The sequence below is a fragment of the Strigops habroptila genome, chromosome 1, assembly GCF_004027225.2.
Source record: "Strigops habroptila isolate Jane chromosome 1, bStrHab1.2.pri, whole genome shotgun sequence".
Lineage (NCBI taxonomy): Eukaryota > Metazoa > Chordata > Aves > Psittaciformes > Psittacidae > Strigops > Strigops habroptila.
Window position 1 is genome coordinate 92,133,209 of NC_044277.2, and position 12,354 is coordinate 92,145,562.

General features: G+C 40.4%; 1 protein-coding gene across 1 annotated transcript in view; it reads left to right on the forward strand.

The window, feature by feature from the left end:
• The first annotated feature begins 5,106 nt into the window (after positions 1–5,106).
• RNF144B (ring finger protein 144B) overlaps positions 5,107–12,354 on the forward strand; it is a 48,331-nt gene continuing 41,083 nt past the window's right edge. Inside the window, exon 1 of the mRNA XM_030503564.1 lies at positions 5,107–5,405. The gene's annotated coding sequence lies outside the window, so the exon portion shown is untranslated. The remainder of the gene's footprint in view (positions 5,406–12,354) is intronic.

Sequence of the window (12,354 nt, forward strand, 5' to 3'; positions counted from 1 at the left end):
TTGGCTGCCAGGATGGTTTTGCCCTCTCACTTTCTAAACTGATGGTGATTCTGATGTCTGGAATCACTGCAATTCTAGGTACGTTACCAAAACACTCGTTAAAAGTCAACAGATTGTGTCACTTTGGGCACACAGGAAGTAAATAATCTGTGCATAATTGAAAGTCTGTGCGATGCACCGAAGCTAGTTGTAAGCACAGTTAATAGAAAATAAATTAATTTAGCCAAACTTTTAAGTTTTTCTTTTGCAAGTTTTATATAGTCTTGTTAAAAATGTTTAAATTAAAAGTTTAAATTAAAAATGTTTAATTTAAAAGAGAGCAGGAGAAGAGGACATCTTCAGTGTCACCTATTTCACGTGTATGGTCCCCTAAATGCTGCTCTGTAAATTCATCTTTTTGCAGCTAGAAATTCTCACCTGTTACCTCATCCTCAGAAGAACTGAGCAACTCCACATCTGTATGTGTTACACAGGAACATGAGAGCAAGGCAAGCTCTCAGGTTTTGTTTTACTTTTCCCCAGCATTTCATGAGGTGGTGCTGGTCAGGGTGAAGCTCTGCGTGCTGTCCAGCTGGGGAGCTGCACCCGCTTGCACAGGGTAGCAACAGGATCTTTGCCACCAGCAGGTTTTCCTATGGGAGCATATTGATTCCAGGTCCTAAGAAGACAAGTTGCACTGGAACTCCAGTAACATACTGTCAAAACCATTAGCCTTGATCTTTAAGCTGAGATTTCTAAGTGCCCCAAGCCCAGCTGCCCCACTGGGGTGGCAGGCTGTCTTCTCACTGTTTTCTGGTGAGGCTGTATGGTTTTTTCCTCTAGCACTGTTCTGTATGGATCAAATACCAAAAGCTAGTTTCCAGTGTGTCAGGAAGTGCTTCAAAGTATAAACACAGGAAAAAATATCTATAGAGAAGAAACACAGGGCTTTATGGAAGCCATATGATCATGTTTTGTTTGGAGAAGGTCTGCCAACAAATTTTAGTGACTATTGCATTTTGCCTGTTCAAAGAGCAGGATGAGTGTAAGTCACGTACCATTTTAGTTTGTGTATGAGACAAATCCATGTGTTTTGAGATCATAATGATTATAAATGTTCAGTAGACAGTGTGCCATCCCACTCATTTTTTTACTGTAAAATAAAAAGCTCTTTGGATTTGTACCTACTATTCTTTCAAAATAATTTAACTTGATTTATTTCACTCCAATGGAAAACACCTTATAATAAAGTTTTACTATGTTTTATCTAAAGGGAATAATGAAGATTTCAAGCCTGGTTTTGTCAATGAGTGACTTGCATACCAAGTCAGAATTGTAGAACAATAGCGTTATTTAAACAGGAAAAGATGTGATCCTGATTTTCTTGTAGCTATTCTGAGTAAAGCTTGCTGCATGCAAATATTACATAGCTCTCTATATTTTGCACTGACATCTGATTTCTAGTGTTGTGTGATTATATAAATACATATAATAGAGATTCCTTTTTAAAACATTAGATTTATGAAGGTACCACAAATGACTTTTGATGGTGTAATCCCCCTTTAAAATAGTTCCCATTGAAAAAAACTATTCTTAGCCCATGACATCAGGGGTGTCATACTTGCAACTTCAGCAACTTCAGATAATACATGTATACCCACTGTGCAAAACCCCTTCCTGTTTTGTTTTCAGCATTGGTTATGTTACACATTAGTATCTATTTTTCTTGTGAAACTGTCTTTCTACATATACAAATACTTTATTTTTTTACCATAGGAAAATGGATAATTTGCAGGTACAGTAAGTAAAGTAGATAAACCCATGATTTTCTTAGTTAGGCTCTGGTTTTAGAAAGCTTGTTACAAAACCTGATTTTATTTTACGCCTGTGGGCAGCAATTATTTTTCAGGATATTTGTTTTTTATTAGTTGAAAATGGTGAATCGAGGTAGTGAAAATTTCCTTGTTTTTCCTCACAAGTTAATCCTACTTCTTTCTGTAGAATTACAATGAAACTGCTTGCTAGTTATACACTAACTCAGTGTTTTCACTTGCTGTTAATGGTATTTTGTTTGTGGGATATGAGAGGTCTTTTCACTGGTCATGCTATTAGTTTTTTACCCACCTACATCATAAATTAATTAGTAATTTTAGTTAATGCCAGATTGGCTTAGTAATTTTGTAAGTATTTCAAGTAGCTGCAAGGATGACACAGCAATGTTATTTATTAACTATGCCAGCCTTTATTCTTATTCTGGCTAGTAACTCCACTAAAAATTCACAGTGATGTTGTATTTTGGCATCTATCATCTCAGAAGCTCATCTGTCCTCCCAGCCCTGGAGTTATAAAAGCATCAGATAAGACTGTCCAAAAAATTAATTGGACCCTCTCAGTTTTGTGCTTTGTATCACTATTATTGAAGAAGAAAGCAAATGGGGAGAGCTTAGCTTGTGCCTTGACTGGCATTGTGTGACTTTGTGAACTTGTGTTTTTTGTTTCTTTGTTGGCTCAAAAAGGAAATCAATCAATCTCGGTTAAGAGATTCAGGGATTTGAGCTGGGTAGCAATTTTAGCATGACTCATAACATTTCACAAAATTAGCTTGCCAAATCACTTCTGTGAAACTATGAAGTACCTGGGCTCATCGTATAGCTGGGAGAGAAATCAGTTTTGACAGAAGAGCTCATAACAGTCCAGCTCACGCCTTTTGGTAATGGCAGTGGAAAGAGTCATCAGTATTGATCATCTCAAGTCCTTATAGCCTGAGCTTTTGCACAGCACCACAGCACCTTCAGCTCCTCTTTGCTGCAGAGATCCTGGATAAGCACAGAAGTAGGGGCAAATACAGAAGTGAAGACGGAAGCAGGGGAATAGCCAACTGTCCTCAGAGCATCAGTAAGTGCTTCTCCTGCACGTAAATCTGGGGAATGCAGTTTGATACCCTAGAAGTGGAGTGTTTGGAATGAGCACATATTAATGTTTTCCAGAAAATTAAATGTCTTGAGAAACATTTATGATGTTTCTCACCAATTTTGTGAAGTCTAAGGGATATTTTGCTGTAAGCAGTTTTGCACATTTGTGCAGTCACACTATAATTTTCATGCATAGAGATACATATTAGAAAACCGAATAGAAGTATCTTGTGATGTTTACAGCTAAAGTTTCCAGAATTTATCTGCATTTTAATGAACTAATCTAGTTTTCTTAATTCAAAAGAACAGCTCCCCTAGATACAAGCTGGCCTCATCATTTATCTGAAGGAAAGATGATTAGCCTTTATTTGCAGTTGTTTCTCTTGACTGGTGGAGGCTACTGCAGTGAGATTTGTTTTTGTTTTATTGTGCCAGCAAGGAGTAAGTACCAAACCAGATGTTACTTTTGCTCCTTTGCTACTGGCAGCTGCCCTGCTCTGCTTCTGGACCTACTGCCCTGCCATTTTCCCTACACCTGCAAGAATGACTTGATTTCCTATATCCTTCCTGTCTCACCACTCTCCTCCTTGAGATAATTGTCCTTTTGCTGTTCAAATGCTATGGTGCTGAGCACAGGAGCTGAGAGCAGGAAGATTTTTCTTGCAGTGCTTCATCTGTGGCCTAGCAAGTACCTGTGTGATGGAGGCAGAGTAGCAAAGGTAGCAGCTGCAAGAAGAAAATACAGTAACTGGAACAGAGGGAGGGAGAAGAGAGGAGAGAGAGTGAAAAGACCATCAGAGAGGCTTAAGCTATTTCATACTAGAACAGAAGATGGAGGGTAAAAATCTAACCACTGAAGGAGAATTCTTTGCTAATCGTGAAGTTTGACACAGAATTGCACATTTTCACTACCGCTCTGCAGCCTGGAAAATAGCTCTGAGCCTCAGGTGTTTCTTGAGTACTATCTAGGATTGGTCACTGCTGAGGATAAAAGTCTGCTACTACTGGGAAATGCTCTACTAGCTCAAGAGGCAATATCTGTGACATGGCTCTAGGTTGCCTAATCCTCTTGTAATCTTATTGATGAACACTGTTGGGATCAATATGATTCCACATGTTGGAATGGCAGTATTTTTTGTGGTGATTATTCCCTCCCTCCCCAGCTACAAAATTATATACAACACCCAATTCCAAATAGATTGATAAAGTTTTTACTTATTCTGAGGGGAAAAAGAGTATGCGACGATAATTCAAGCAAAGCTGCAATGCATAGTTGCAAGGAGGCTGAATTAAAGTTGCACGAGCTTTCTTCCTTAAATTAATCTGATGCGATATAATTGTCTGAAAATAACTAAAAGCTCAGCTGTGAGCGTCTGTACATCCCAGAAGAAATGCCTATACATCAGTCTTCACAGAAAAGTACTGACGGCAAAATGCCAGCAATAATTGCATGAAGCACAAAGTAAACTTATTTCATCATGGAGACAAAATTACAGATTAGCATCTATACTTGTTTCTCCCTCTGTTTTTCTGCCCCCCCTGCACTCCAATGTATGTGCATTTCTTATCTGTGGGTGTGGTACATTTCCTACAGCAGGAAAAGTTCTTGAGGGCTTGGCGTCACGTGGCACAGTAATACCTTCTCGGGCTGCTTGGCTGGTGTGAATCACACCCATGCAGCATTTCCAGCCCCTCTTGCACACAAGCCCATTTAAAGAGGGCTGAAAATTTAGTATTGGCAGAATAAGCTGAGCACTATCATCATTAAGCACTCACATTTGAAACTACACCGGTGCTTCACTTGTCAGTTTAGACTTTTTGCTCCCTTCCCCTCCAACGTGAAGAAATCACTGTTCTTTTAGATGACATTTTTCACATGTGTGGATAAGCAGAAGCCAGCAATGTTTCAGACATCATCTGCCAGCAGAGCAGCTGCTATACAAACTGCTATCCTAAATCAGGTTAAATGGCAATTGGGAGGGTTTTTGTGAGAGTGGCATCTAATGCCTTGTCTCTTTCAGTTTTATCATGTCAGGGCTCAGGTGGAAGTTACGATTAAAAGCAGCACGGATATCCAAATAATAACATAGGGTATGCATTGGCTGGAAGCTGACAGGGTTTAAGTAATCACCTGCAGTTGAATTGAGACTCGTATGGGAAGTAGGAAGTGCTGAACTCAAGCTTCCTGTATAAATAAATGCAGCTTTCCCACAGCTACTGCATACAAGCTGTGACGTGCTTTTAAGATATAATGGCAGCATGCTTTTGGTAGCAGGGAGGGGATGATTTATCAGGAGCGGCAAAGGGGCTGGGAGACAAGTCCTGCTGCAGTCCTAAAAAGTGTACAGCTGTCAGATACCGGTAGAAGAGGAAGGGCGTGCGAGAGCAATCTCCCTCTGCTCCTGGTTACGAGCTTTAGGGGTTTGTGATATCGTGATTCTTTGGAACGCTGGAGTCTGAGTGCAGCTACAGAAAAGTCACACAGCTGGCAGTGAATGCCACTCTCCTTTCAAGGTAAGTCGGAATACAGCGTTCTGTCTGGTTTTTTGCCTTAAAATCAAAGGTTACCCTGAATACAACAGAAAGCCAGTATTTATTTCTAATGCAAGAAAAGGCTTAGTTAAAAAAAGAAAAGGTAAGAAGTAGAATGATTAAAGAGCTAAAATAGATGTCATTTTTCATTTGGCTAAAATTGAACTGTGTGGTGCTTAGAGGTGAGGCAAAAGGAAATCTTAGAGTCCTGACTATTAAAGGCACAGAAAATGAAATAGACATCAGGTACTTCCCGAAAGGGTGAAATTACTTTTGTCAGTGTAACTTGTAAAGAAATATCTGTGTGAAGTGTTTGAAAATGCTGCAGTATTAGGACGTATCTGTGTGGAAAGCAGTTGCTAAGATGGCATACTGTCAGTACTATAACTGTTTTAGTTTAAATACAAGAACTCCGTTCACACTGAAAACACATCTGATTGAGCTGGAGGGAGCCCTAGGTTAAAATGCAGAGATTTCCTCCTGGTTTAAAGGCATTTCTTCTGCCATGGTCTCGTACAGCTAGTATCAGGAAAGAAAAATATGCTGATCTGTAATATTAGTGTTAATGTGCACTTCTAATCCGCTCAGGGTTGAGGGTTATGTGGTTTATGTAAGCATATACTAAATATACAATACATTTGTTTTCTAGTTTGCATATTTACATTTTTTTACACTAAGAACAGGAAATTGCATTTCCTGGCATGTTTGCACAGCTTTCTCAGAGTAAGGCTATCTCAATACAAAGCTGCTTCAGTAATGAAGGTGTTTCAGTCTAGTTTATTATAAAGCTCTGTATTTTCTGTAGTACAAAGGCACTCTGCTTCCTAACTGTTTACAGCAATATATCTTATTTCAGAGAAAAATATTGATGAGTGTCTTATCTAATGCCTTGTCTCCTTCAGTTTTATCATAAGTTTTATTGTAAGTAAGTGGTAAATTATTTAGGATGACTATAGTTAAGAAAGCATTGCAGGGTGACTTCCCGTCCTCTTGGTAAATAGACACTGAATGCTTTTAAGAAGTAAATTTTAGCAGAGATACAGGCCGTGACTGAAATACCCCCATGCAGCTTTCCACGCACTGTGTGCAGGCACAGCAACATGATATGTTTGGCTACCCTCAGCCTGAAGGACAAGTGGTCTTGGTTAAGGGCAAGCACTGGGTTTGGGATACCAATATTTATGGAAATGGAAGTTTCAGAATCCTGTCCTTAAATATTTTCCAAAATGAATAGATTGACCTGATTCTGGTCCTGTTCAGGACTTGTCTATGCCTGAATTTGAGTGGGTGTAGGGGTTCTTGTCATAGCATGAAAGTGGCTGAAACCATTCCCTCAGTGAACACAAGCTAGGTTGGAAAAAATACGGCACATTGATAAAGGCAGTTATGCTGCCAAAAGTAATGCTTTAGATTGTGGATTCAGAAGCATGTGTTTGCAGAGTGCCTAAAGCTGTGGTAAAGTGGGAGGTATTCCTTCAAAATAAACTAGAGCTATTCCGGAGCCAAGCCAGTATGATGAGAATCAAACTCCTTTTCTCCCATACATCTTACTGTCCGATGGGGCTATTTAACACAAAAGTGCTGTCTGCTCATACAAGGACACGGAAACCTCCTGACACTTCATGTAGGAATAGCATTTGGCAACCGGGTATAGTTTCTGTTCCCCATGCTGTACTATATCCTGCGTGCTCCTCACTGATAGTCATGGTCTTCTTTCCCACAGATAGTGACATTTTGGTGATTTTGTGTGTGTGGAGGTATATGTTGGAGCAAAAGTTAATAACATAAATAGCAAACAATATGGAGTTGTTTCTCTCTAGCTAGGTTCTTGGATTAGACTGTATTCTCTAAGTGCTTCATCAGCTTTGTAGAAATAAATAAACAGCATGCATGTGGTTATCTGGCCTTTGCCTTCTGGTGGAGAAGGAAAGTATGTACTTGTCCTTGTTATCATCTTAAGTTTAAAATGGAACTGTGAGAAGCAACAAGTCACTTTACAGGAAAACAAGCAGCACTAATACTTACCCTGGTTCCCAGTGCATTAGTAAGCCTCTGATAGTATCTGTGGTATGAGTCTGAGCCCTGTGCCTGCAATCCACCTTGTCCAGACCTTTCAGTGACTTTTAGTGGTGAGACCCAGTGGAGTGTTACTGCTTTGATGCGTAGCTCAAAAACCCGCTACAGACTTGCTGTCCCTGTTCTTGAGTGGGGAGTTTTCCTGGATGTGTCTGAAACTATACAGTGCCTATAGATTGTATGTATCGGATCCATAAATATCTCTTGGGCTAGTAGTACTGTGACATCTGAGACCATAATTACAGCTCTGGGCCCATGGATGTCACAGACATACATTAACAGAATACTGTGGCAGGCTGCCAGTGTTGCTGTGAACTGAGTCCATCGAACCTCCTTGCACATACCAAAGCAGACATTGCCTTCAGCTTCAGGAGGCTGAAAATGGTTCTGGATCTCTCCTCTTCCTCTGCATGCTCTCTGGGAGGTGGGTACAATTCCCTTCTCTCCCTCTGGCTTCCCCATGCCAAAGCCCAGCCCTTTGTAATGCACTTCACAAATTCTCTTCATTACCCAACAGCCAGGAATAACCTTACATTCATTCCATCTCAGAATTAATCTTCTTTTTGTTTGTGAAATGGAACATTGAACAAAAAGAAAAAGAACAGATCCAAAGGGAAGGATAGCAGTGTTACTAAGCTCAGCCTCTAGTATTCTGTATTCCTGCAGCAGCACAGCTGGCATCCAGTGCTGGACTATGAGCCTTCTCACTTGATAAAAGTACAGGTTGGAGGGCCATCATACACTGCAAATTTACTCAGTCTTGGACAAATATTTACAGAGATGCTTGAGCCAAATAACTTTGTGCTGATAGGTAAGAAAATAGTGTTCAGTAATTTTTCTCTGTGTCTCTTGTAACTGGTTTCAGCTTAGTGGGAACTGAGTGGGCATTACACTCATAAAGTAGATCATTGCTAGGAGATACTAAAACAGTCATAAAAAAAAAAGATAGTATCTCAAATTACAAAAGACCTCATCCTTCACTTCCTACAGAGGTGGGACTTTTCCAACTCCTAGTCTTCCAGGGTGGAGCAGAAGTGCCAAGTAGAAATTTCTTGAGAGCATGACTAGGTTAACTGCATTGAAAACACACTTTCAGATTAAAAATGTAGCTATTTAAAAAACATTTTGTTGATGCAGTTTCATAGGTCTCTTTGGATGTGTCGATACTTGCACACAATGACATATGTTTTCCCCATTTCTGGTTCCTCTTACTCTATTACAATAAAGAAAAAAATGTTGTGGGTTGCCCAGGGTGGTTTTCTACTGTATTTCTAGGGGAATCTGCTCAGCCTCCAAGGGAAAATCCATAATCTGTAATTGGAAATGCCATCAGTTTACCTGATTCTTTGAATGTCCTTGGTGTCTGCAAGTATAGTTTTGACTTCAGTGGAGTTTGGGCTAATAGACTACGGGACCTACGAGCATCTTTATGCCTTGTGTTTCTTAGTGAGTTGATAATCTCTGGAGTCCCAAAGCCAGCCAGCACCAGGCACAGAGATTTGGGATATGTGAATTTGGCTCCTGCTACAGAATGGGTAGCCTCTCTGGAGTAAAGCATTCCCAGACATTCTGTAGTCAAGGGACTTTTTGTTTGAATTATGTTTATATAAAATCTAATGAGAAATTCGGTACCTGCTTGACAGACTTAAGAGACTCTAAATAAGGGCAATTGGATGAGTCTGAGTGGGACTACCAGAACTGCGACTTGATAAGGTGTATTTTTTTGGTGTTGGTCAGGAGCTGTTACCAGTGATGATGGTGAAGTCAAGATAGGCTGTTCATGAAAACTATAGCCAGGATGTTACTCTGGAAAAGTCCAGCTTTTGTGTGTGCATTTGTGCATGCTAGAACACATCCCCTGCATGGAGCTTCCTGTGCGCCAGAGCTTGTTGTAGACACAAGAGTCATGGAGAGTTGTTCTACATGCTTTTTGTCTGAAGGAAAGATGAGAGATGCTGGCTAGGAGACAGAGTACAGAATTACTTTATACTAGAAGGAAAAAAATACCATTTTACTGTCATGCTCATATTTCTCCCTTTTAATTGAGAATGTCAGTATTTGTGTCTGTTGCAAGCTTTTCTGTCTTTCACTTTGTTGTAATGATGAGGAAAGGAGGGAATGTGTAAGACCTGAGTTACTCAAAGAGTGGACGCTGTCTGGGTGTCTGACAGAAGCTTTGATAGTCATGTTTGGTTATACAAGCTATTGTATTTTCAGACTGCCAGGGAGTAAATGTGCAGATCTGAAAACATTTATGAGCTCTGTATGCTTGCAGAAGGGAAAAACCATTGCAATGGAAGAGCTATATCTCTGTGTTCAGGGACTGAAACGGGTCCTTCAAGGCTACCTCTACTTATGCTTTTATGTACTGTATGTTGCTGCAGCTACATGTTGCTCATGTATATATAGCTGCAAATCATTCAAAATTGCATGCTCCAAACCCCTATATACACAGAAGGTAAAACACATTTCTTGACAGCCAGTATATAGGCTAATCATTTGCATGCAAAGAAGATTCCAGGATTAAGTAGAAGCTGTGATGTGCAGGCTGACACTGGTTATATCTGAGCTGTAGATGGGAAAGCTCATGTGTTCTGCTTTGTGCTTAATTTTGGAAACGTTCTGATGGGTGGAGGTGGCGAGATGATGAAGGAAAACAAGCTGGTTTTCCCCCCTTCAAAAAAAGAAGGTGGGTTGGAACTAGATGTTCTTCCCTTCCAACCTTAACCATTCTATGATTCTATGTAGTCACTGGGGAAAACTAGCTGATCCTGTGGGCTATTTAGCATTGCACTCTCTTAAAGCTTTTTCACAGCAGCAAACACTCAGCTAACCACTGATCCGGGAAATCTTCCTAATAGGGTTTACCCATTATAGGGCTAAGATAACATCCACAGGGCCAGCAATAACTTGCTTGCTGAAGTTTTGCACAATAGAGAGGATGCAATCTTGCACCCTCCTGACTTCTTCACAGTTGCACTAATGAGTTCAGTGGTGGGGAATCTCCATCACAGTCCTCTGGGGAGGATTTGTGGGAAATGCAGTCATGCCCTTCACCTGGAGTAGAGTAAAAGCCACATATATATATATAATTTAGCTGATTCTACTTTAAGGACATGTGTTTTTTGGATTAGTCAATGTTTTTATTGCAAATACCCAAGCAGTGTACATGGCTTGACCAGTTTCAAACCCCTTGTTGACTTAGCTTCCCACATTTTGGGAGAATGGGCCAACAAATGAAGGAAACATGCAGTTGTGGGGAGAGGAGTAGAGAAGGAGTTAAGAATTCTGGACATAGGTCCTTTTTTGTAATTCCTTAACAATGAGGACAGAATGCCTGTTTGAGGAGCATTAGTTGTCAAGGTCATAATTAAAAGACCAGCTGGCAGAAAGATATCTTTAGAAAGGTTTTTGTAAGATTGTCTCACTCTAGTATAGTAAGTCTACGAGTTCTTCCAGTGCTGTGTTCTACATACTCATTTTACTGAGTGTTTGAGACATAGGGCAGCTTCTTTCATCTTCTCCTACTTGCTTGTCTCTGCGCACATAAAGCAAGTCCATTGGAGCTATTGGGAGTGCTCCCATTGGCAGGGCTTTGGCTTCATGGCTAAGATCATGTAGAGACTAGCCGGTTGTTAACAGACATTAAGGCACTTGAGGCTGACGTCTTGTATGTTTACAGGTTGCTGTTCTCCTTTGAAATTAATTCTGCAGTAGAGGTTAAAATTTGGAACTCAAGTGAGGGAGTGATGAATGCAAACCTCTAACTGCATTTGATGTACACTTCTGGTTTATTGTATGTCTCGTAGTATCATCTGGTTTTCTAAATTGTTGCATTGAGCCCCAGAGAAAATAGCTGCGTTCCCTGTGCTTGACGCTGTACAGGCAAAAATCTTCCTGTGAGCGCTTAGAGCCTGAAACACAGAGACAGAAGATGGATGCAGAAAGTTAGGTGGGAGTGGGCAGGGCAGCAATAAGACAACATCGCATCTCAGGATGGACAGTGTAATCAGCTGAGCTGCTGCAAAGTTTTTTACTCAGGTTTAAGAAAATGTCATATCTGTCTTACATAGTTAATAAGATGCAGAGCAAAACATATAGTGCTCTGTTAAAAATGTTTATTTATAAAAACGGGAATATATAGGTGATTTAAAAACACATAGCTGCTGAAGTTAGTCAAGAGCGTAAAACTAACTGTAGTTGAAGCTATTATTGTTATTCCAGCGTAGTTTGCAACTTCTGTTAAGTGGCATGTATGTGAAGCCTACCAGAGGTTAGAAGTGCCCCATATTCACACCTGATTGATGGGGTGGGCGCCATGGGGTGTCTTTGCGCTGGAGCAGCAGGCAATGTGGGAGGAATCAGCTGCAGCAGAACTCCTCCCAGGAGCCATCTCCCAGCATGCTGGGCTCATTGCTCTGCCCATGCAAGGGCTGGAAAAGAGGGAGAACAAATGTGGCTATTGAGAGGAAAGCAGAGAGAAACTCAGTCAGGGGATTGCTACTGGTGTTTACTTCTCTCTTTTGCATCTGCAGTTCTGGCCAGAACTGGGACTAGTTCAGTGCTATGTCCTTTCCTCATCTCCAGTTGCAGCTGACTTTGATAGAGCTCATTCAGGAGCTGGCAGAGAGATGGTTTAGGGATACACTCCGATTAGTTTAATCACTAGTTATGAGAAGCAGTAATAGTTACTTCAGTAAGTGCATGTGCTTAGTTTCAAAACGACTTGTTCATATCTGGGTCCAAACCTCTGCTATTGCTTCTTAATGACTATATTGTTTCTTGACAAACTCCAGTATAGTCAGTGTTGTTTTCTTAATGGAAAATTAAGTTCATGTTGCTTTAATAATAGGAA